General features: G+C 40.0%; 1 protein-coding gene across 1 annotated transcript in view; it reads right to left on the reverse strand.

Annotated features, from left to right (window-relative positions):
* The window catches only part of LOC115783802 (prickle-like protein 2), a 36943-nt gene extending 19921 nt beyond the window's left edge, over positions 1-17022 (reverse strand). Inside the window, exon 1 of the mRNA XM_030734803.1 lies at positions 16804-17022. The gene's annotated coding sequence lies outside the window, so the exon portion shown is untranslated. The remainder of the gene's footprint in view (positions 1-16803) is intronic.
* Positions 17023-24182: the final 7160 nt, after the last annotated feature.

Here is a 24182-nt window from a genome sequence, read left to right on the forward strand (position 1 = left end):
ATATACGTGAAACAATCCAGTAAAATCAGATGCAACATATTCACTCCTCTCTGCTGGTAATGGCAGCACTTTACCACTTTGAACAGCGTCACTTTCTCAAAAGACTGAACACATCCGATGAAATATTGAAGAGAGAATACAGTGGGAGGTTTGAAGCTTGCAGCTCATACATTGTGTGTCTGTGTGTGTGTTTATATATATTGGCTAAACATATGTTAAAGAATTGGTAGTGGTTTATTTAGCCGGTTTCTACAAACATGCATAAGACGATGCTCTATGCTGCAGAGGTCAGATACAGAAAATGTGAAAAACACTTGCTTTTTTCTTTCTTATACTGGAGTTCTTTGGTAATTCTCTACCCAAGGCCATTTTAAGTCTAGATTTAAAACATGGAGCTGCGGGGTCTGAACTGTAGAATATAGTTGTACATTTAAAAAGTAAAAGTGCGGATTAATAAATACACTTTGCCGTCATTTTCTTCCGTTGACACTGGGATCCTTCATACTGGCACCCAGTGCTACACTGTGAAACTAATTTGGTTGCTCATCTCGCTCCTCACTTACGTAATCAGCTGATATAATCAATTTCACGGGACCACAGATGGATGAAATCTGGTATCGTCCTCCTCACCTCGACCAGCTTCCTCATGCAAATGGCTTTTCAGTGGCTCGGCAGGTATAGTTTGGTTTGGCACTTACAGAGTGTGTTCGGTTACACTCCAAGACACAAAAAAGAACTCTTATTTGTGTTGAAGTCAGCCACAACGTGATGTCCTTTCACAAACACTTAACTACACTCAAACAGATTCATGGTGACACAACAAAGCACTTTTGGCAGGACTGAAATAGTAACCTACTGCTCCACTGACGCTGGTGTGTGTGAGCCTCCCTGCTGGACTAACAACAGCCCAAAATGTCAACCCTTGGCCTCTTTCCCCTCCCCTGCAGACCTCACTGTTATTCCTGATTAATAATAAAGGGTTATAGACACATACACACGTATGCAAAAGTCTGCTTGGACACATTCACAGTTGTCAAACTCACAGCTTTTCTGGCCTGTCCCCCAATGATGAGAGGAATTATCTAAAACAGCAGGAAGCGAATGTTCCAGAGCACAGTAACCTTCCACAGGGATAATGTGGCAAGAGGTCATCATGAGGTAAGCGTGGTTGAGTAAATACAGAAACTCTCTTAGATGTATACATGTAATGAAGAGGAAATCTCAATAACAGCATGGGAACTGGGCAAGAGGCTTTATGGGAAATATGTTTTTTGTTTATTTTAACGTAGGTACACAGATGCAGAGGATGACAAGAAGGCAGATTTTTTTTCTTTCAGATTAGCCTTCACTGGAAATACACAGTTTAAAAATCTCAAAATGCAATCTTTCAAGTTATTTCAGCATCCTTCATTCCTCCATCTTGTTTCTTAATCCTCACACGCACAGGCGGGGAGTTGTGTGTGTGTGTGTGTGTGTGTGTGTGTGTGTGTGTGTGTGTGTGTGTGTGTGTGTGTGTGTGTTCAACAGCTCTCTGAGGTCTGCGTGAAAAATTGTTATCATGGACACTCATAAAAACAGCCAACACGTTGCTAATTCTCATCTCCGGATAGAAGCTCGAAAATCGCGAAGAAAAGTTTAGGATTTTAACGGCTCTTCGTTAACTGATTGGTGGCTGTCAATACGCCATCCATCCAGTCTTATGTAACCCTTCATTTCAATAACAAACAGCTCTTGCAGCGCCAATCAGCTCATAATCCAGTTATGAGGATTAAATTCTTACTGCAGCTTATTTGGATCAGGACTAACAAGAAATTAATTGAAAGGGGCTGACCCTATAGGAATAACGCTCTGCAGTTCAGCTGGCAGAACAGACTGAGAAAAGCTCTGAGTGAGTGACAATACTGGTGATATAATTGGGAACATAACACACACACACTCAAACTGGCTGTTTGCATTTTTCATGCGGCATTGTCATCAATAGCTTGAGGGACAGAATTTTCATGTGCTGAAGCTGTGGATCCTAAAAGTACAGGGGACTAAACCAAAATGCTTAAAATCAAAACAACACACACACACACACAGCACTGTTCATTTCCTTGATGTGCTAATTGCTGGAGGTGTGTTTCTGAAATCCAAAGTAGGACTCTCTTACCTACAGATGCACAAAATTTCACAAGAACCTGAAAAGCTGTAATTAAAGGGTGACACATTTCTGCTCCTCTCCCACTGTGTGTGGGATGGCCTGAAATAGAATTGCAGGGTTTCAACAGGCGAATCACACTCTACACCGCTGCACAGGCACCATCCGGCAAATCGGGGAGGGGAAATGGATGCTGCCCGTGTCCTTGTATTTGTTGGAATTTTAACAAATGAACAGACAGACAGCTGCGATCGCGTATGATGTCAGGCAGAGCTGAGGAGCAATAGGCTGCCACAGGCACAGTGACTCTATCTGAAGTGGCAATACACACACACACACACACACACACACACACACACACACACACACACACACACACACACACACACACACACACACACACACACCCACACACACACACAAAGCGAATCAGTCTCCAGACTGAGCCTGTGACCTGTGCAAGGAGGGCAGCTGGGCGGGCAGCGGCGCATGTTTTCTCTCGACAGCTGCTGGTGATTCATAAACTGAGGCTAATTCCTGTGTGTGATGCCATTTACATCATTTGCCTGAGGGTGTACTCTTTAATATGGGACCGTTATTATTCCACAGTGCCTTGTGTTGCTGGTGGGGTAGAGGGTACATGCGTGCTATATCCGTGAGGCCGTGTATTTGTTTGTCTGTGAATGCGTGTGCGTTAATGTGCCTGTGCGAATATGTGAGAACGAGCGAGAGCGAGAACACGAGAGAAAGAGTCTGTTGCTATGCACTTTTACACGTCCTCCCACTGGTCTCTTCACATGAAAAATCATGGGAGAGAGGAGATGAACACACATAGCTGGGCCATTTTCCTGTGATGCAACAACATTTTTGCAATAAAAGCACTGAAAGCTTCAGTGCAGCATCAGAGGTCGGGCAGACTCCCGAGCCATCTTGATAGTGTGAGGGAATAGGGCTTGAACCCCTTTAAATTGCTTGTTGTTTTGCCAGATTGCTCCATTACTACGATGGATTCCAGGGTTAGCGCAATGGGGAAGACACTGCTGTGTTTTAGTGTTGAGTCAAGGCAATATGTAATTTTGCAGTTGAACCTAAGGTTGAGAGTAATGTTATATTGGCTATTATGCAAGTTTTGAGTTGCGTAATGGTTCACAAACTAGGAGCATGTATGCCTGAAACGAGCATCTTTTCTCCCACTGACTGTAAACAAAGTAATGTGCAAAGTTTCCCTTAAGAAAACATAATATGTGTTGCTTCTCAGATTCTCACGCTCAAATACTTTGAAACAAGTTCTTTAAATTAAAAGACAAAAAATGCTAAACTGTTAAATGTTTATTGGAGTATCAATTCTTTTTATGATCTTTCAAAGCTTTAAGGTCAAGGAAAATGTTTGGTTATAATTAAGACAATTAGGACTGTTAGGGACTGGTTACCTTTGTCAAAGTTTTACTTTTTTTGACCCATCTCCTCAACCCCTTCCCTTTGCAGATCTTCACTCCTTTTGCTCCTGTCCACATCCTTTCTAGAGTTTTTTTTTTTTTTTTAATGTTTTTCAGGCTTAAAAGAGAGGGCAGTAAATGGGCCCCAGCTAAATGAAAACGTACACATTTGGACTGCAGCTTTATTGGCTTTAAAAATAAGTTCAGCTAAAATGGTCCAACACTGCAGAATAAATACAACCCAGAGAGGAACTTGCTATGAAAGTATACTGATTTAATTGTAGTTCCCTTAAAAAAGCAATTTCCTCATGTTACTTCTTTGCTTCTTTCTTTGTGTAATTACCCCAGTGTTATTATGCAACCTACAGCTACAATATGCTCACTGGGATACGACCATCACTGACAACGGCACACATATGGAACGCCAATATTCGTGCATCCCTAACTGGATAAAAATATATAAAATGCAATATGTTTAAAGCCAAGAAAGAAAACCATTTTCCCCTTCTGACATCTTTGACTGATAACTAATTAGCTACAATATTAGTGCACTGTGTAAATTTCACAGTCTCATCACTCCCTCCAGAAATAATGTTAAAAATCTCAATATATTTCCATAATCTCCTTTTTACTGGCAGTGGACTAGCCGCAAATTTTTATTTATTTATTTATTTTAAACCAACTCAGCAGGGCTGATGAATGTGTGGATGCTGCCATATGGGAAGGATTCACTTCTCTCCATGTGTGTGTGTAAAGTGATGATGTCCATATGAAGAGTCATCTTTTCATGTTCAGTCCAGAGCTCAGTTGTCTGCGTTACAATGTTTTGGATCACTTTCTCAGTGCAACCATAAAAAAGAAGCAAGATTAATTAAGTATAAGCGGTACAGCACGTCTTTTGACACAGGTTTCTAAGAAATAGTAAGTGAGTCACTGAGGTTTGTTCTGGGCTGAGCGTTAAATAAGTAGATGCATCGCTTTGCCGTAAAGAAAAAGCAGAGAACAGTGTGCACTCAGAATAATCCACTACCGGCAATATTTGTTGCCCACTGGACCCTGGATTTTCACAAAGGGAATACAGAACTGAATGTATAAAGTTACCAACCCAAATTCAAAAGAGTAGAGAAAGTAGCCAATGGAGGCATGATTCATTTGACACCCTCTGTCAATACTGTAGCACTTTCTGAAAACCAGTGCTTTGTGGAGCGACTCACAACAATGGACGTCACATAATGACTCATGCAGGCAAACAACGACATATAAATTGACTGTTACAGTACAAAGAAGCAGACAAGATGGGACAAATCTATCAGATCTCAATAGATCAAGATAAAGCCAGTGTGAGATGGCCTGATGCTGCTACAGGTGCTCCAATGAAAATGCAAATCGCTTAAACACTCATGGAAAACTGGAACTACAGGCTGAGAGAAAAAGTAGCATGATTACATTTAGACTGGCAGCAGCCAGCATTATTTCTGATAAAGCCTTTTTTTTTTTAATTAACTTATGACCTTAGTCACACTGCCATATGATACTGCACAATAAGACAAACACCAGCTAGTCTGTGTGGCTAAATAAAGAATACTGTCATAATAGATGGCCGTGACATTGCATGAAAAGCAGGACATTCTTGGTCTGTGTACAGAGGTGATCAGTTACCATTAGCCTAAAAGCCATTCAGCTAACAGCTCAAAGCTGTAGACATTATCACAAAACATAATTAACTAATGAGAAAAACCTGGTGGCCATTAGCTGTGATTTTGCAGCTGAAGGGCAATAACAAGACGTTGCACTTAAATGGGTTACAGTACTGCACCGGGGACTAAAAATTGTGTGTGTGTGAGTGAGTGAGTGACAGAGAGAGCGAGAGAGTATCCGTTGGGCTTACAAAGGGTGAAATAAGAGGAACAATTATGATACCTCATTTTGTGATAAGAGCTACTTCCCAGATGGAAAGAAAAATAAATATATCAAGCAACTTAACAGAGGGTAGAGAACTGAATAAGGTCTGGTGTATGAAAAGGCAGAAAGTGAGATGGAGATTATGTGGAGTAGCATAAAAAGGATAAAAACTATAACAATGGAGGTGAGGAGACAAGAAGTCCAAGGGGAGATGTCTGACTGAACTACAAATGGAGACCAGTCAGCCTTGAAGTTGCCAAGTTTCAAATTTAAGAGCTTTAGACTACACTTATCTTGCCATTGATATACTCTTACAGATGTGAAAGTCGACTATTAACGTGACCGTATAATCTGAGGTGTCAAAATGATAACTGTAACTATAAAGATATAAAGAATGATCACCCACTGCTCTGGTCAAAGATACTGTAATTAGAGATCCATAGGTTTGGAGCAAGTGGCAAAGTAGAAATTATCTAATTGGTTAAACAAATTAAAACGTGACGTTATAATAAAACATCCTGATCTGGTTGAGATTTTTACAGCCTAATTGGTTTTTAAGAGTGCTGTTCTTGACCAAAGGCAATAAATCTACTATAACATCTGTTCTGTGAAGCCTATAAAGCGACGCAAAATGGAAAGCTCTGTATGTTGTTGGATTAACAAGTGCCATTAAATCATGTCTGTTAAAGAGTAAGAGGTACTTAGCTTCTCTAAAGTCATTAATGGATGATTTAGGGCTTGCCTGAGCAATGCTCTGCGGAGGCCATGCGTGACGCTGCGAGCCCTGAGAACGGGGGAGCGTCCTGCTGTTGGAAAAATCATTAGCTGAAACCTCAAATTCAATTACTTCCTTGTTACTGAATCTCCCCTGATGGTCCTCTGGAGGACTTTGCAGCCAAAATAACTCCCGTAACTCCTCTACCTTTGTGATCTCCCCTCCCAGATGAGAGGGCCAATATTAGCAGCTGCCATCAAGAGAACAACACAAGCAGAAGGACTCAGAGAAACATTTGGGGGACTTAGTGGGAGACAGCAAGTAAATAAATATGAATGAAGTCAAAATAAGGAGGTATGATTAGTTTTTGACCAAATAACACTACTTTAAATCAAACCTCAAAATTAAAAAAAAAAAAAAAGTACTTGGACACTTTACTTCTTTTTAAGCAGTAAGTGTTCTCAAAATCCTTCATTTTTCATGAAAATGGCTAAATCAGAGATATAATCATTGCTGTTATTGATATGGAAATACAGATATTTTCAGAAAATATATGAGTAGTATAGAATTATTGGATCTGTAGACGCGCTAACACATAAAATGTTTTAAAATTTGATCATTATTTTTTAGCAAACGATCACAAAGCAAAAACATTTAAACCCCTTAATTTCATCTTCAAAAATGTATTATGGGCAAAGCAAGTGGTATAAAATGGAAATACTCAAGTAAAGTAACATTTTAAGTACTTTAGCAAATGTGCGTTGTTGTGTGTGTGACTTGTCCACTAGTCCACTAACTGCAGTAACAAGTGAAGAGCCTAAACGAAAGAGTAAATCAAAAGAGAGAAAAATAAAGTGAGCATGTAGGCTGTGAGCACCTTTCTATACACTTCTTGACTTCCAGGAGTCTTTGAGGGAACGGGTGGACCGGTAGAGAAAGCACTGTTGGGCTGAGACAAGTGGATTAACACTGATCTTATTTGGTTTGATGAGGGGGTTCATGAAAGGCAGACGGTGCAGCTTTGGCGAGGATTTGTTGGTCAGAACTATTTGAGTTTGTGTGTTTTGTTTTTTGTTTTTTTAACAAAGGGAGGCATAATAGCAAACAACTTTGCATGCATTATGTTTTCATGTCATCAAAGCTGTTTAGTTTGATGCAGAGCTCATAGTAGGAAACCAAAGATTTGATCTGTGAACTAATTACCCTGCAGCTTCACAAAAATGGAAAGTTCAGTGCATCGCACAGATACTGTTTGACTTTTTCTACTTGATCTGTACAGTATAGGTTCACATTTACCTACACAACAGGCTTTGTGGATATCAATTTAAATCCTAAAAGAGCTTTCCCAATATCTTCGATGAACCCCTGGGCTGCATAAAAAATGCCCCCGGGATGGATTTTATTGAATTCTAGCAACTATAGGCAAGTCAGAATTTGTTGGCATGATACATGTGTTAACATGAGATTGCGAAAATGCTAAAAGTTATACAACTGTGCAAGCATTGCTGATATCTGAGATTAGGATTTATCTCAAACATCTCTGTTTAAAAAGTGGAGCCTTAAAGAGCTGTGGTGTGACCATTAGGACAGCTTGGAACAGCTACCTTAAACTGGCAGCTATAGTCTACAATATAATCACCTTCTCCTGGCTGAAACTGAATGAAACTAAACTCTTCTGAGAAAACCTCCTTCAACCAATTGAATAGTTGAAGAGATCACTTGCCAAATCAGAGACTGTTTCAACGAAAATGCAAATATAAGAAGAAATATGGTTCACACTGTTTTTATATATTCTCAGTTGTATTGGAGTTGAATGGGGGTATAATATGAGGTCATGAAATGAGATTTGAGGAGACAGATGCGAATGTGAAAAAGATAAAATAGAGCAAAATTCTGAATTTAGATATCCTTCTTAAGATGACAGATGAAATTGGAAGCAAGGAGAGATGACACAGAATAGCAAAGGTCTCTGGATTTAGATCGAGGGCATTGGGGTGATAGGATTCCTGCCTGGTCATTATGCGTTTTTCTCCCTTCTCTGTGACCTGGGAATCAATTGAGGACTGCCAATCAGTATAAAAATAACGCCTTTGGATACCAAAAAAGAGCACAGACCCTTCCAGAAGGCCTTGGAGTAAGAAGTGCATCCTGTGCATGTCTTTAAGTCTGATACTCATTGATTAAAATGAATTCAAACAAAATTAAATAAAAGATCTGACTGAGAATTAATATGAAAATGCAAAAATGTAATGAAAATATTTGAAATATTTCATGTATTTCATATAATTTACTGTTTACTGACACGTTATACATTTCACTACAACATTTCAGTTTCTATATAAATTATATTAAAAAAGTGATCTTATATCTCACCCTCTCTCATATATATACACTCGTCAGCCACTTTATCGGGTACACCTTGCTAATACCAGGTTGAACCCTCATTTGCCTTCAGAGCTGCCTCAGTTCTTCATGCAAAGATTCAACAAGGTGCTGGAAACATTCCTGAGAGATTTTGGTCCCTATTGACATCATAGCATCACACAGTTTTGTTGGCTGTACATCTATGATGTGAATCTCCCATTCCATCACATCCCAAAGGTGCTCTGCTGGATTGAGATCAGGTGACTGTTCATGTTAAAAAAAAAAAAAAAAAAAAAAAAGCAGATTGAGATGATTTGAGCTTTGTGACATGGTGTGTTATCCTGCTGGAAGCAGGCATCAGAAGATGGGTACACTGTGGTCATAAAGGGATGGACATGGTCCGCAACAGTAATCAGATAGGCGGTGGCATTTAAGCAATGCTCAGTTGATACTAAGAGGCCCAAAGTGTCCCTGGAAAATATCCCCCACACCATTACACCACCAGCAGCCTGAACCATTAATAAAAGACAGGATGGATCCAAATTCTGACCATACCATCTGAATGTTGCAGCAGAAGCTGAGACTTATCAGACCAGACAAAGTTTTTCTAATCCTCTGTTGTCCAGTTTTAGAGATCATGTGCAAACTGTAGCCTGTTCTTAGCTGACAGGAGTGGCACTCAGCGTGGTCTTCTGCTGGTGAAGCCCATCTGCTTGAAGGTTTGACATGTTGCATATTCAGAGGTGAAATTCTGCATCAACTCAACGTATCTGACCATTCTTCTCTGACCTCTGTCATCATGAAGGCATTTCTGCCCAGAGAACTGCTGCTCACTATATGCCTAATGCGTTGCTGCCATGTGATTGGCTGATTAGATATTTGTGTTAATGAGCAGATGAAACGTCATAAAGTGCCCGATGAGTGTATATAACACAATAAAGCCATCTGTTGTGTATGTTAAAATATGAGACCACTTGCAATAATACATTATGTTGTCTGAAATATATTATGACAAAAATGAAATGTGGCTGTGTAAACCTGACTTTTTATACATTTTGTAGTGTTAACAAAATTCACTTGTAAATACTGTAAAATTAATGGAGTAACTTTAAGCTAAGCATTAATTTTAATGTACTTCAAATAGTCTTATGTCCTGTATAATCATAAAGCCATGAATGGATAAACTTATCACACTGCCTGATTAAATATGCTTTCATTTGCATTTTATGGGCATCTGAGATATTTTGCATATTAAAATGTGCTGTGTGTGTGTGTGTGTGTGTGTGTGTGTGTGTGTGTGTGTGTGTGTGTGTGTGTGTGTGTGTGTGTGTGTGTGTGTGTGTGTGTGTGTGTGCGTGTGCAAAGGCATTTTCAGGAGTATGAAAAGGCTATTTCAGAAGCCCAATAATGATGCCATTAGTATGAGGATAGAGTGAGTATTAAACCTCAGGGCACAGCAGAGCCACAGATGATTCCCCTCGAGTCAACTTTTCTCATATCCATCAGTCAGTTAGGCCAAACTAGCACCGCAATCAACAACAGTAACACCAGCAGCAGCATTTACATCATGCTGTCACTCTCCTTGGGCAGTAATCCATATACCTGCACTACGACTGCAGCCTCTGTTTGTCCCTGATTCTCTCTGTAACTATTAATTTCAGGGAAACAGCCTTTCTCTGACTAAGCATAAACTGCATGTTGTTCTCTTAGTGATCCCTATCGTATGCCAGTCAGCAGTTTCTGGGATGCACAGCGACGGGATGGAAACTGCTGAGCTGCACAGTGACACCACACTGAAGAAACACGCTGTGGCGAATTGAACTTAAACCCCAAGCCATACAAATCTTTATGCCTCTGTGTCCTCCTTGTCTATTCTCTTAGTCCACCTCCTTATTTCTTTTCGTCCAACAAAAATGTGCGGGGGCCGTATGAACTAGAAGCATCACAACTGGCCAATAGGAGAACAGAAGAGCAGATGGTAGGAAGAGTGGGTACAGATGGGAAGTTTTGGCCAGAACAGCGGAGTTAGTACAGGAACACCGTGACACTAAGTGCTAAGGAATCTTTAAAGAACCAAAGTGAGACAGGATGGTGGTGTTGAGTAACTGGGGCAAACAGGACCACAATGAACCTTTGGGAACAATTACAGAAGTTTGACCTGATCCATTCACATTGGTCTCAGCACTACAATAAGCTTTAATGAGCAAGTTAATGATTGGTTTATTCTAACCAATTAAAGTGCTGTAATATGGAGCTTGGGAGAACATTAGTCATCAGACAGCAGGCAGCCAGAGGAGCTTGATTAACGACCAGTTTGAGGGTAAATATTCACCTTTCATTCCACATGGAAATCAGATCATTTTTCTGCAAGTCAGATATTATAAGGAGCACGATTCACCTGATTTCCTCTCAACACATTCTCCTTTTAGCAGGTAGGTAGTGAAAACAGGCTTATTTTTTATTTGCCAAGATTATCTTTTGGATTTAGTTTAAAGATGTTCTACTACATCATCATTGCCCCTTCTTCTTCTCTTTCCAGCTGCTTCCTTTAGGGGTCACCACAGTGGAACATCTGCCGCCATCTCACCATATCTCTAGCATTCTCCTCTGTCACTCCAACTGCATGTTCTCCTTCACATGAAGATTCTCTGGTCTTCCTCTTTTCCTCCTGCCTGGCAGCTCCATCTTCAACACCCTTTATTCAATATGTCCATAATCCCTCCTCTGCACATGTTGGAACCATCTCAACCTGAGCTCTTCCTCTGATGTACTCATTTCTAATCTTGTCCATCCTGGTCACTCCAAATGAAAATCTCAACATCTTCAGCTCTGCCACTTCCAGCTCAGCCTCCTGTCTTTTTGTCAGACATGGCTGTATAGACTCACTGGATATTTAATTTGGTACAACTTGCTCATACAGGTTGAACTCTTTTGACATCATAGCACACAGTTGCTGCAAATTTGTCAGCTGCACATCCAAGATGTGACTCTCCCTGTTCCACCACATCCCAACGGTGCTGTATTGGAATGAGATCTGGCAACTGTGGAGGTCATCTGAGTACAGGGAATGCATTGTTATGTTCAAGAAACCAGTTTAAGATGAGGTTTGTAACATGGTGCATTATCCTACTGGAAGCAGCCGTCAGAAAATGGGTACAGTGTGGTAAAGGGATGGACGTGGTTAGTAACAATACTCAGATAGCATTTACAGTAAGCAATGCTTAGTTGATACTAAGGGGCCCAAAGTGTGCCAGAAAAATATCCCCCACACTGTTATATCACTACCAGCCTGAACTGTTGATACAAAGTAGGATGGATCCATGCTTTCCTGTTGTTTATGCCAAATTCTGACCCTACCATCTGAATGTTGCAGCAGAAATTGGGACTCATAAGACCAGGTATCATTGTCCAATTTTGGTGATCCATGTGAACTGTAGCCTCAGTTTCCTGTTCTTAGCTGGCAGGCGTGGCACAAGATTTGGTCTTCTGTGAGCCCATCTGCTGTGGCCCATCTCTCCATGGTTCGACATTCAGAGATGCTCTTCTGCATACTTTGGTTGTAGTAAGTGGATATTTGCATTACTGTCTGGCCATTCTCCTCTGACCTCTGGCCCAGAGAACTGCTGCTTACTGAATATTTTCTCTGTAAACCCTAGAGATGGTCATGCAGGAAAATCCAAGCAGATTCGCAGCTTCTGAAATAGTCAGACCAGCATGTCTGACACCAACAACAATGCCACATTCAGAGTCACTTAAATCAGCTTTATTCCCCATTCTTCTTTTTTTTGGCCATGGTGGCTTTTAGGTTATGACAGGAAAGTGAGAGAAGACATGCAGCAAAGGGCACAGGCTGGGAATCGAACCTGCACTGCCAGTTCTTTGCCTCGCGGCATGTATGTGGTCACCTGCTCTATCACTGAGCCACCCCGGCGCCCTATTCCCCATTCTAATGCTCGGTTTAAAATTGAGCTGGCTGCCTTGGCCACGTCTACGTGCCTAAATGCACTGAGTTGCTACCATGTGATTGGTTCATTAGATAGTTGTGTTAACAAGCATTTGAACAGGTGTACCTAATAAAATGGCTGGTAAATAAATGTCATCTAGTGCAAAAGTGTGGCTTAGAGATGTGTTAAAAAAATCTGAACAGCTATAGAGGTCTGTTAGTGGGTCCGACTCATTATTGTTTCTGGTATTTATTTTTCTCAAGAAAAATATAAACTATCACCTGATTTTTACAGCTTTTATTGGGAGTAATTTTATGAACAACACTTGTTCTAGCCAAGGAGTCTGTGATTATTGCTGGCTCACAGGTACACTCACTGTATGTAAGCTTGGTTTTACTTAAATTATCACAGTCATACTTCTTTATTGATATGATAAATAAGGTTGATGTTTGCCAACTGTCTCTTTTCTTGTAAGGTGCATTCTGTTTTTCCTTTTAATGGAGCTCTTTCTAGACAAATTTTTCACTGTTGGTCACACGAACTCTTCACAACTCTAAATTGGGATAGTTAAAAAGCTGTGTCACCCCTGAAGTCAAACCAGGATTTTAAACTTTGCTTTGTATCCTCTAGCTACTGGAGCAGTGAGTGGTTGTTGCAGGCACTCAGGACTCACTTCCTTGTCATGTATAGTCACTGGTTTTATATGTTGTAGGGAAAATCTGAAGCATCACTTGTATGTTTGGTAGTGTGTAGCCTTGGACTAGGTTGGTCAATTAACTGTATTTTCCTTATCTGTTTATGAATTCATTTGTATACAGCAAAAAAAATTCTCATTTTACTGATTTTATTTAGGAGTTGACCTACATGTTTCTTTTCAGAACATTTCTATTATTTGCCAATAAAAAGTCAGGTGTTTGAGTCTGTTTGTAAATCTACAGTTCTGGTTTAATTATGAGCTTGGTAAACCACGGTGGAGACACGTGTGATTAATGCGCCTAATACCACTGTTTCATCACCCGTGAACTCCTGCATGTACATTTATGGCTCGTGTTTATGCAGGAGAATGACGAGCAACAATATATTCAACAGTGATCAAACAGTGTCCCACCTGAGACCTTCAGTGCCACAAGGTAGCAAAATGAGCCAGTTAGGTCTCAGCACATGGTGTCCTACTATATTGTATGTCACACTTTGATGCTCAACAGGCTGCTTCTATGTTGAGTTCTTCTCTTAGATGACAGTGTGTGCTCTTTGTTCTGGCTGTGTCTCGTGACGGCTCTGCAGTGTGCTGTATGAGTCTCGGGCTGCGTCACCACTGACTGTAACAGCTGAACACTGCAGGGTGGAAAAAACACTTCAACCTGCATGAATTTATACATTATCTGACCAACTAGTGTTATAAGAATCAGATTAAGGAGTAAATTAAGGACAAAACTCTGCTCTTGTTCATGTTTGAAAAGCAAAATATTAACTGCAAGCAACTTTTTTTTCAGCAGCTAATTTGTCAGCGATATGCTACAGAAAGACTCTGGCTCAGTAATCAATAATATGCTTGCACAGAGAATGTAAAAACTTGATTTTTGCGAACCTGCTCTCCACCATTATCTCCTAAGTGAATACAATTCCCATTTTAATTTAATCAGGCACAGCAGGATGAACTCATGGGGTCCTGCTTGGAATTGACTGCAGTAAAAACACTGGTTTCATTTCCTGTTTAGAAGCTTTTTTTCTGAAGGGCGGCGTTTTAAGCTACTGTACAAATTATCACCATGGCAACCAGAGTTATCTAGAAAAATGTAACAAAAATGGTCAAAACCACAAAACAAAAAGCCGTAATTACAGAAGCGAATCTTTTATTTGGCGTGTAAGTGGGAGGTCAACTGCAAGACGTGTAAAAAAGAAAAAAAAAAAAAAAAAAAGCTAATAATTAATACCAGAAAAAAAAAGTCTGTAGTTCTACCTACTCATGGCAATCCCTCACTCCATCACTCTTATTCTGTTTTATCAACCTTATGTAAGAGAAAGGTCATAGCATATCTATTATTTAATGACTCAGTCATGGTATATTACATTATTAATCACCTCAGTATAGTCTCTAAACACACACACAGTGTGACTCTGACCCAGGTGTCATAAAATAGGACTGCAGTCTCCCCGGATCACTTAATTATAAGACCATAAAAAGACAGCCACTCACTTCACAATCACAAACAATGCCTGCACAAATTTAACAACTAAACCTTTAAAAAAGAAATCTGCCAGCATTAGTGATTTGTCAGCGGGCAATCAAGAGGCTTCCTGCGATCCATTGTTAGACTAAAAACTGAACATGAATGGCAATGCAACTCTAAATTCTGAACATGTCCTTTGAGGGAACTGAACAAACAGGCTTTGTGTAGCTGATACAATTGTATAACATCTGACTGAGCCACCTGAACTGTCAGCATATCAGGGCCATAAAAGCAGCACAGAAGCAGAAATGTACTGTGAAAGCGCCGCATGGGGCAGAGCAGCAAGAGCTCTGAGACACCCGCCCACCCTTCCTGAATCAGCCGTTTCTGTGGCGACCAGAGCGGAGAGGGGTGGAGGGAGGCGCACGGTAAAAGTGAAGAGACAATTTCAAACCTGGTGGGAGAAACATGGATGGATGGATGGATGGATGGATAGACAGATGGGTGGATGGATGAATGTGGGTACATATATATATATTGGGGGTTGGGTAATAAAAAGAGGTGGCAGGGTCAATAGGGAACAGGGGTTGTTTCTTCAACATCACAGCAGTGACAGATTGACAGTTGGAGGCAAACAACAGCAGCAGACACCGAGGGGAATTTTCACTGTCAGTGGCAGCCCAGATCACGGTCATGGCTCAGGGGTTTAAACCATCTAAACACTGACAATGTGTCTCTGTGAAATCTCATTCAGCCATATGCTTCTATTCAAAGGCTTGTATTTCTCTGTCCTCTCTTTAAGCAACTCATACAGGCTTGAAGTTGGTCAGAGTAAGACAGTTCAAAGACAAACTTCAAAAGAATTGAAATCCATTCAACAAGTTCTGCAATGGGGGAAATAATTCTAGACCAACCTGCTGATTCCCTGCAGTAAACATTCATGAGCTGCCATTACATATAATTACATCCCAGGATGCAGTACAAGTGAAGAGTGTTACACACCAATATGGAGGAGAACGTACTAAAGAAGAACCCAGCTTTGCATCACAGTATGAATAATGAAGTTTGGGCTCAGTCAGGGCAAAACAATTAGAGAAATTAACACTGATATGATACACTAACCCTATGACATCACTTTTATTTACATAGTAGAAAAGTGGACATATGAGCAATAAAATGTATCGTTTGAAATGGGAACTTGAAATGGGAACAGATTGTGCGCTGCATATAATATTACAGAAAAAAAGCCGTGCATAATCTGGCTCATTAGAGAGATCTTTGATTTGATGTCAACTCTATTTTTGAAACCAAGCCGTATGCTGAGAACCTTATTATGTAACAGATTAGACGTTAAAATGAGAATATTGTTACAGTCTTATACTACAGTGATCACAATGTGCCAATGCTACAATAATTAGGGATGGATGCAGTCGTTCTCTTGCGCAGTTGAGACAAAAGGCTCTACTAAGCTCAAGAAAAACAGGATAAATCTGAAGTGTAAACTCCCGCAGATATTCCTGACAGTTGTCGATAAACTACTGTGTCCACAAAGACTAACTGCAGGCTGGAACAGAGGCACAATCTGCATTCCATCGTATACTGTAGTCTGCCTAAAGCACGGCTTCTGAGATGGCACTGTCTTCATCTTGTTTTTTTTCCTGTTTCTAAAAAACTACACTGAGAGAGCAGTGGCAGAAACAGTTTCCACTCCACCCACTCGCTCTTACAGGGACACATGGGTTTACACATGGGGAAAGGGGGATGAAATCAAATGCATTTACTCCTTTCCCCAAGTCCCAGTGGTCTTTCTCACCTGTCAGCGAAGAGGTAAACAAGCCTTCAAACTAACATGAGTGCGAACCTATATGTAAAGAGACCCACACCTGTCACATCAATACACACAAAATGAAAGGCGATGCACCTCATTTCTTAAGAACTTTTAGCATTTATGACATCCTTTCTGCAAATCCTACAATAATACTGATATAATAAAAATAGGAGCATGCATACATTATTTTAATCACAACAGCTAAACATTCACTGACCAGTGGAAATCATAATAGTCATATGGACATGTCAAGTGTAGTATTTAGTAAGTCGAGTATTTCATCATGAAGCTGTTGAGACTCACCTGTTTGTGTGGCTGGTTTCAGAGTCCTGGGGTGCGAGGCAGCTCAGACAGAAGTGCGCAGGGACTCGAGTGAGTTGCTCACACTGGACACATACCAGAAGACTGACTGGCTCTGCTCTGCACTGCACAGCTCACAGCGCTCTGCTCTTCCTTCCGAGTCTCAGAGACAAACAGCAGCTCTGCTCCCTCTCTTCCTTTCACACGTACTGTAGCAGCAACAGAGGGAAGGCTGGGGGGCTGCAGACTCTCTGATCAACACAAGTCTCCTTCTCCCTCTCTCTCTCTCTCCTTCCGGCTCTATGTCTCTCCTCAAGTATGGCTACAGGCAACCACGGCTGGAGAGATGAGCAGAAAAAACAATGTAAGTGTATAGATTAAGTTGACTCCGTTTGCAAGTATTTATGTTGTGTGTTTTTGCGTGAAACGGCATGCTGTACAACAGCACTGCACATAAGCGAACATGCGGTGGGAGAAGGCTTTACTCCCACCTCCTGCTCCCCCCCTTTTCACCACCACCCACCCTCCCCTCCTTTGCCAGCCCCACACCAGCCTGTTGAAATGAGTCATCAGCTATCAGCCAATCATAATGTGGCACACAGCCTCTGATAAGAATAACAGGAGTATTTATGCACTCCTGTTTTATGAAGATGGAAATGACATGGAGATTTGTCTGGGAAGACTTGACATAGTTTGCACTCTCTGGGGATGATCAGATAACAGAAATTTGCTACATAATTTATTTATTGTTTTTTGTAATAAGGTAATTGTGTCCTTTTCATGTAGTATTTGCTAAGCAAAAAAATATTGCCTTTAGTCCAAAACCTCCTTTAGTAGCTTGCAAAGAAATACAGCATGAATATATGATCAGAAATATAATAATAGGCTACAATAATCATCACTGCATCACTTGTGAGATGTGACTCACTGTGGCATATGATTCATTCAATCAAGGCTGCAGACACATCTGAGTAAAGTAAGGTCTGACCCTGGTAACTTTCCTCGCAAAGTGAGGGTAAATGACTAAAACCAAGCGCAAAATTGCCATTCTACTACTGCTTTGAACAGTCTGTATTTGCGCACTGATCCATGGTGATCCAAGTAGCCTTGTATGGAGTGGGAGGAGATATTTCAGGCATCCAAGGTTCAAGAAGTTAAATTATTGCTCCTGCGTAGCCAAAGTTTTGTGACTATCAGTAGGAGAAATGCCTGGATTGACACAAAGTTATTCCGGTTGAATTATCATTCCCAACAATGAGGTGAGGAAATGAAAAACCAAGTGCCCACATTTAATATAAAATAATAAATAAAAAAATAAAAAAACTCTCAAGGATAGACATCAACTATGTCCACTAAAGAAACCTCAAACAGACATACAAGGTATTGCCTTTGTGAATTATGGCACTATTCTGACAAAAGCAAGCAGCACGACAATAGAGCAGACCCTCAACAAAATATGTACCTTTGAAACTTTATTTTTAGAGCTTTTACTCAACATTAAAAGGTACCACAAGGAATTTCTGAATTAATAGGAGTGAATTATCTGAATTAATTTAATAGGGCAGCAGGGGGGGGGCATTTTTATTTATTATTTAATAATAAAAAGGAGGAAGAATATTTTACTCTCTGAGAAAGTGTCCAACACAATTGCAAGACCTCAAGAATACACACAATGTAAATATAAACACTTTGTTCACAGGGTACCTATAAACATGACAAATAACTACAAAAAAGTTTGTTACCTTTACTAAAATAATTTTCCTTAATCTTAAAACTTTTTAACCTTTTCGACTTGATCATAAATATGGTTTAAATATAGATATCAGGATAGAATCATCCCCGTAATTTTCCTTCATAACTAGCTGTGCTATCATGTTTATTCAGTGTCCACTTTCACTGAAAACCCCAAACATATTGAAAAAATAGGCCAGTGCAAAAAAATATGAGTATGATTCAGAGCGTAATTATTTTCAGTGGAGATGAGGCCAAGCAAACACCTACAGCCAAAGCAGCCACCTGGGTGAAGCTATCAATAGAGACAAAAAACACATTTTGTACCTGGCTATAAAGATTATTTTTAAATATGTTTAGTTGGGTATTTTAACATGGAAGTCTGTGGGGACTGAGCAATATCGGCCATTGGAGAAACTGAAGTTTTCGGCACTCCACAATGGCTTACTTTACAGCCCCAGCAGTTACTACTTGGTCAGTACTTCCAAGTTTGTGTAATATGCTTCCCTGCTGAAAAATAGTAGCTTGATCTCTTTGGATTGGGGAAAATTTGTTGGAGTTTTGCTCCTGAGTGAAAGAAAAACAGAACATGAGATTTAGAGGTTTACTGGCATCAGCAGTAAAGCAAATCTGAGCCAGAGTAAAAGCTTTTATTTACCTGTCAGACACGTTCCAACTCTATGGCTGCACTTTGGGTAGGGACAAAAAAAAAAAAATTGTTTAAAATTAAAAAGTTTCCTCTTATGCTCACCTTTAGAAAAAGTTTAAAGAGCTTGGACATCCAAAATTAGTTGGATCGGAGCTGCTGTGTTTTCACATTGAAAGGAGGTGTTTTAGAAATCATATTAAGATACTAAAACCCCAAGCACCAACCAAACCCACAGTTTAATTGGCTTTAATACAGTACAGCAGTAAGAACAATTTATGTTGTTTAAATTGTGCAGAATGTTATATTTTTCTCTGCAAAATTCTTGAGCCACCCCTCATTTTCTTTATATTTTGTTATGAAAATGGGAAATGGGTGCAGCAATTTATTGAAACATGCAAACAAACAGAAATACAGTATATATGGCTAAACACAGTTTGTGTCAGTATCTAACCACTAACCACTGGGGAGGCCAATCCATGACTAATAGTGCTCCATTATGTTTTTCTATCCAGGTATGATTTTACTGCATTAACAATGTGCTTAGGATCATTCCAGATGATATTGCATTCTGGATCAAAATCTGACGGTATTTTTCTGCATTTATAAAGCCAACAATTTTGAGAAGATCCCCAACAGCAATGGCTAAAATGCAGCCACCAAACCATGACAGAACCTCCACTGTGTTTTACTGCAGACTCTCACTGTTATTGTCATGGTCCTGGGCCGGTGGCCCAGTGCTTTGAGTTTCTTTTGTGTAGCTTTCTTTGTTATACTTTTTTGGTTATGTTTCTCAGTGTTTCTTATAGTTGTTGTTTGAGTATGATGTTTAGTTTCCCTTGTTGTTTTTGTGCATGTTCTCTTTGTCAAGTTTTCAGTATTAGGTCTGCGTCTCCTGTTTTATTTTGACAGTCTCGTGTTCCCTGTGCTTTGCTTCCCCTTTGTCATTAGGTTCATTTGGTTCACCTGTCGTCCCCTGTTGTTTCCACTTGCCCTAATCCCCTTGTGTGTATTTAAGCCCTGAGTCTTCCTTTGTTCGTTGTCGCGTCGTCGTCATTGTTTCCCCGAGTTTTCCCCTTAGCTTTGTGTTTTCGCTTAGAGTTTTCTTTTTGTTTTCTCCCAGGCTTCTAGTTTGTTTCTTGCCCTGGTTGACATTTCGGGTTTTTGTATTTTGTATTTTTCGAGTCCCTGCAATAAAACAAGTTTTAGTTTAAGTCTGCATCAGTCCTGCACTTGGGTCCTCTCCCTCCGCACACAGGCCCTCACCGTGACAGTTATACCTCCCCCATTTACTGACACTTTGAACCATCAGGCCTGTTGCCACTGATCAGTCCGTGGCTTCTGTAATTTGGCATACCTCAGCCTTACTCCCCATTTCCCATCCTTAAGAATGGCTTCTTGACAGCCACTCTTACGCTGAGTCTTTGTGTCAGGTCTTTGATGTTTTTTTTTTCCTATTTCTTAAGAATATGACTTTCAGACACTGTTTGTTCATCTGCTGTAGATAGGTTTTAAGGCCTGCTACTTCCTCTTTTGTCTTCCACTTGTCCAGTTTACACCAAGTTTTTAAGTACACACTGCACACCATGCTGAGATGTACAGTACTAAGTTTTCAACTAATAGCTCCTTGGGAATCACTTTGTCAGTGAAAAAAAAATCTATTTTATGCCTGTCAAACTGTGTTATCTCTGGCATTTTTCATTGATTAAGCTCAAGAAATGGGAACAAATGATGTGTCTTTCCAACAGGCTGCTAGTAACAAAGTGTCTAAAAATACTATTTAAAATTGGTTCTTTGCTAAGTTGTCTGTTATGTGTAGACACAACACTGGTTCAACCCTTGACTTAAGTACATTTTTTATTCTTATAGTTGATCAGTGGCTTAACAATTTAAAAAACAAAAAAACAAACGAACAACAAGAAAATCTCTGAAAATAGTCTGGTGCAAGGACTGGATTGAAAATAAGTGCAAAAACCATCTACTCATTGACCTGCTACTATATAAGGACCAGCTCCAGCTACCACTCTGCCAGATTGTTGTCAGTGGTTGTTGTGATTAGGCTTCCCAATGTTTCCTGTGTGTTCCAGAAGATTCCGTGTTTAAGTTCCTATTTCTCTGTTCTCCAGAAGCCTCTCTGGGTTCCCTGAAGCTCGTTCACTCCCAGTGGAAAACTCACCTGTCACCACACTGATGGTCCATCGCACTCTTGAAGAAGCTGTTTAATACTCACCTGGTTGACTCATCTGCCTGTCCACCCTCCACCATTATCACCCACCTGAGGAGCGTCGACCAGTTGCTTCCCCCGTGGCCATCATCCTGTATCTCTCAAGTAAGTGCTGAAACCAATTCACATCCAATCCCTCACCTTCTCAAATCACTCTGGCTAATCTGCCTCTCCTCTCTGACAGACCTGTTCTCTGGAGGTGCAAACCTGAGCTCCAGTTTTCCACTGGCCACAAGTTCCTGCTGCTGTTTCCTGAGCATACTTGTTAATAAACCTTTTAAAACTGCAAAGCTGTTGGTCTTAAGGTCATACTTTAGAGTCTAGAAACCTGAAATGCCTTGGCTGGCCATGACAAAAATCTGGCTCCTTGGAATCAAAATATAAAAGGAATGAGGGGGTCACTCAAGACTTTTGCATAATTGTGTATTAAAGAATTTAATTATTTAAAAAAATATCCATGAGACCAGTGGCACTCGGTTTTGTGACCTAAAAACTGTTCATCACCTCCAGTGTTTGAAACATAATCTTCTGTTAATTTGGATCAACATCTCACTCGGCAAATAAAATAATTTGCCAAGTGAGTTCAGTGTTTACACTGAAAATAATTTGACAGCTGCACTTATGGCTGACACAAGATTCAATTTGAAGAAAATCTCATATGTGCGTGTAGCACATATTAAAATGAAGGTAACTCAATAAATGTCACCAAAACCTGTTTATAATATCGTAGACCCCAAACTATGGTGGCCTATTGCCATGGTCACACATCCAAATAATTTCTGCAATCCAGAAAGGAGAAATAATTTGTGCCAAAGGGTGTGAAGGTGAGGAAACACAAAAGGAGGTTAGAGATATAAGAGATCAATAACTGATCATCTAAGAAAGAAAAACAGGAAAAGGAGAAGCATGTAATGAGATGAAATGGAGCTTATTCCATATGATGCTTGAAACTGCGGTGTAGCTGTAAAAATCATTTCCTCTCCTCAAATTACCGTCATCTACACAAAAACTGATGCACAGCATAATTGATCCATTGTTCAAAATTCACTGGTATACCGTTTTTCTGCCTTTTGGATTGCTGTTTATACTCCCTATCTCCATTTTATCAGTTCAGAGAGCGTCATCAGAAGTCAGCATCTGCTAACTCCAAATCCACTTCCAGCCCTGAGAGTCTCTTCTGATCTGTTGCGTCACTGAAACCCAACAACAAAAACAGATTTATTACAAAAACTCTGAATCAATAATTACAGTTCTCTGCTTTTAAAATGATCTCTCCTTATTAAAACAGATATTATATACAAGAATATATTAGTCCAGATGATTTCCATCCAGTGATGGTAAGTAATTTTTTCCTCCCTTTTTTTTTACACTTCATACAGTATCTAGTTAGTGGGCTTTGCAGGCCTCTGCAAAGAAGGAATACAGATAAATCTGGTAAATCTCAACTGAACTCAAAAATAATGAAGAAAATTAGTTATAATGCAGAATACTTTGTTTTGAATTACAGTCTGCTGTTTTTCATAAAATATTGTTTAAGAGTAACACTTTGGCACAGCACAGAGGAGGAGATGGTGAAGATCAAAACCACTACCAGAAGTACATTTGGTTTTGGCTGCTGCTTCGACAGGGTTTGGACAGAAGACAGGTTGACTGTGAATTTGGATGATTATCTGTTTTTATTCTCACGTCGGTGCAAAACGTTGCACCGGAACATTATGCTGCACTAGCTTTGACTGTGTTGGATATCTAAAGGACAGCAGCTTTACAAATCTATCAGACAAAACAAGAAAGGATTTGATATATATTTTTTCAGATAAGAATTACTTAAATTTACCTAGGCTTTGGCATTTCTAGTTAAACTCTGAGAGGATAAGTCCAGGAATGTATCAGAGAGGAACACTGAGCTCACAAGAATTAGAAAGAAAATGTTCACATTCTGACTTTATACAAAGAAGGGAAGGGGTCTGTGCTTATCCTTACACAACACAGGACCTTGTAAAAGCAGCTGTATCCAACCGAGAGTGATAGATGGCATGACAACCACATAAAAGTGTGCTTGACATTTACATTGGAGACTTGAAAATATCAGCCGTGATGCGAAGACATTACTCATCCAGCTGGATTGCCTGTTATTAATGGAGTAATGTTTCCCAGATCTTTGACATGGAACAAATTTTTAAGTAAAAGTGCTAGAAAGACGTCATGTAACACCAGATATTTCAATTTTTTATGAGTAAAAAATATTATGCAAGACAGATGCATATTTTAATTATTTTCTTTTTTTTCAGATCATGGCCCCACTCTACATTGAAGCAGGCAGCCTTGGCCTCTTTCCATTAATGCTATTCACAGTCATCTGTTTGTTGTATCAATTGTGTACCCGCCATAGCAAAATCAGTGACATGACATTTTTCAACTTACTGTGGCCTTTTAAAATAAGTCCTATAAACCTTCCTCCCCTTATTTTTCATCGTGTTTCTGTCCGGCAAGGTGTGGGTCAAAATGAACAAAAGAAAAACAATCAAATCGGATTTATAAGAGAACATTCTGACCAGTGTCTGCCGGTCAAGTTACTCACACTCCATCTGAGACATCGCTCTTTTCTGTGTTTCTCATGCATTAACCCACAGATGACTTCCTCAGCTCCCTTGAAGACTACTAAATCTGATACCAGCGTACTGATGTTAAAAGCTCTAAGTCGGAGGAAGCTCCATACTCCATGTCAGTTACTGAGGAATGTCTGGGTAGCTCTGGGGGACTGTGAGTAAGACACATAGGGGT

This window comes from Archocentrus centrarchus, chromosome 7 (assembly GCF_007364275.1).
Source record: "Archocentrus centrarchus isolate MPI-CPG fArcCen1 chromosome 7, fArcCen1, whole genome shotgun sequence".
Lineage (NCBI taxonomy): Eukaryota > Metazoa > Chordata > Actinopteri > Cichliformes > Cichlidae > Archocentrus > Archocentrus centrarchus.